The sequence below is a fragment of the Rhincodon typus genome, unplaced genomic scaffold (assembly GCF_021869965.1).
Source record: "Rhincodon typus isolate 14 unplaced genomic scaffold, sRhiTyp1.1 hic_rhity00014306, whole genome shotgun sequence".
NCBI classification, from domain to species: Eukaryota; Metazoa; Chordata; class Chondrichthyes; order Orectolobiformes; family Rhincodontidae; genus Rhincodon; species Rhincodon typus.
The window spans coordinates 3,363-5,878 of record NW_025979944.1 but is presented as its reverse complement, the minus strand read 5'-3'; the positions used below and the strand labels follow the sequence as shown (position 1 = coordinate 5,878).

Below are 2,516 nucleotides of genomic sequence, written 5' to 3'. Positions count from 1 at the left end.
TGTCGGCCACTCGGCCCTTTGAGCCTGCTCTGAGATTCAATAAGATTAGGGCTGATCTGATTTCGACCTCAACTCTGTGTCTGCGTATCCCTGAATATCTTTCATCATCTCGGTCATCAAGAATCTGTCTGCTTCTGCCTTAAAAAAAAAAGTTTAACGATTTGCAACCACTGCCTTTTGACAAAGGGAGTTACAAAGATTCACAACCCTCTTAGAGAAAAGAAATGTTCCTCACCATTTCAAATGGATTCACCCTTACCTTTAAACAATGACCATCAGTTCGAGATTCTTCCACAAAAGGGACCATGTTTTCAACATCCACGTGGTCGGCTCCCTTTAGTATCTTTCAAATTTCAATTTAGTCTCCTCTTTCTTTTCTAGACTCCAGAGGATCCAGGCCCAGCCTGCCTACCCTTTCCCCATTAGGCACTCGACTCATTCTAGGTATTAGTCCATTAAATCTTCTTTGAAATGTTTCCAATGTATTAACAACTTTCTTTTAGTACGGTGACTAGAACTGAACACAGTACTCCAAATGCAAGTCTCACCAGTACAAAGGGGGACCGTGTGTGTCTGAAGGTGGCCCATGAATTCCCACTTGTTTACAGTAATGCTTTTCAGCAAGCTCAGGTCATTTGCATTTATCCAAGTACAGGCTGACACAAGTTATGGTCAGACAGTTGTACGGTTTGTATTGTTATACAAACAGCGTTGTTGTGGTATCACTCAAACCTCCCACTCTGCTGGCCCTGCAGAAATGATGACTGGCTCAGTAGCCAGTTCCCGCAGCCTGATTTGTCCTGTATTTTTCATCTTCTGTCCTTTCAAGGACATTCATGATCGAGGTGGGTTTTTCGAACAATCCAGAAGCTTTCATTCCACGTTTGAATGTTTTTAAATTTATTTTCTAGGGAATTGGAAAGGATTTACAGACAGGCAGCTCAAGTCAAAAATTGGATCAACAGCTGCCAGTAACACTCAATTCTCGAGAGCTTTGAACGTGGAAGAAAAAAGCATCGTTCACGGTGAAGAGAAACCGTACACGTGGTCTGTGTGGACAAGCCTTCAGTCAATCGTCTGGCCTGTCGATACCTAAATGCAGTCAAAACAGGATGACAACAATGACATCAAGCAGCACTTGCTTTGCAATATCACAGTGATGGATCTCAGTTTGAGTTAAGCAAGGGCCACTCATCTCCTGATCTCCTTACATTTTTGGTGCAAACATGGACCAACCAGCTGAATTCCAAATGAGTGTGACTTTCCTGCCATCTTAAGGCTCTATTTGACAGAGCATTGTATCAAGGAATCATAGCAAAACTGGAGTCAACGGGATTCAGAGAATATGATTCTCGCTTTGATTGTGGGTTTTTGAAAAGATTGCATCTTCAGACCTGAGTAGATCAAAACAAGGTGAATTTATTCAAGCTTGTACCACATATATGCGGAAGAGGTCTCCTCGTCTCGCTTGGAGATACTCTACCATTTGCAGCTCAAAACAGCATATTGAGACGTTTTCACATCAGGATGGTTGTATATAACATTGGCATAAAATAAATTAGATAACAGTCATTTACTACAAAAACAGGATGCTGTTCAGTTTCTTACAAAGTCTTGAGTCCTCTCATTTCAACGGGTCTTCTATTTCCATGTTATCTTCAGAGTTTCTCTGTCCCTACCATCAGCTCACAGCACGCAAGCCTTTCTTTGTGAGTGATACTTAAGTGAGTATTTTTAGTTGGTAACTGCTGACGGTTCACATAGATATGCATTTAAACTACCTGAGACGAAATAACTGTCATTACATGGTTGTATTTGACTCTTAGCCCTATGCTGTACTGTTCGTCCAAGCTTATCTCCCACTTGTTTCGTGTTTTCATGCTCCACTGCTTTCCTTTTATATTTTTATATTCCCCTTGTACACTCTCCTATCCTCCTTGCCCGACTTCACCCCAGTTGGATAATACTGAATACAGAGGAAGGTGCTTGTGATTGGTTAGAGGCCAGCTATCTCAGCTTCAGAAATTCCTCAGCATCAGTTTCTGGTCCCAAGCACCTTCAGCTGTTTCATCAATGTCCTTCCCTGCGTCATAAGGTCAGAAGTGGATATGTTTGTCAATGATTGCATGATGTTTAGCACCATTTGTGACTCAGCTACTGTAGTGGTAGATATTTAAATGCAGTGTCCCTGGACAACATTGAAGTTAGCCTGCTATGTGACAAAGAACATTTGCACCACGTCCCAACAGCTAATGACCAAATCTGAGAAATGAAAATCTAACCATAACTATTTGACATTCAATGGTTTTATCTTCACTGAATTGCCCACTATCATCATCCTGGGGTGCTTGTGGTGATGAGAAACTGAACTGGGCGTGATATTTAAATATTGTGCCTACAAAAGTAGGTCAGAGGGAAAAGATTCTATCGTGATTAGTTCAACTCATGACTCCCCAAAGCCTGTGCATCATTTAAGAATGTCTGTCATTAAGAACACTGTCAATTTGCTTGGATGG

General features: G+C 41.5%; 1 long non-coding RNA gene across 1 annotated transcript; it reads left to right on the top strand.

The window, feature by feature from the left end:
• The first annotated feature begins 188 nt into the window (after positions 1 to 188).
• LOC125482652 lies at positions 189 to 1,585 on the top strand. The gene is made up of 2 exons (XR_007261714.1): positions 189 to 444; positions 912 to 1,585. It is a non-coding gene; the product is annotated as an uncharacterized LOC125482652 (long non-coding RNA).
• Positions 1,586 to 2,516: the final 931 nt, after the last annotated feature.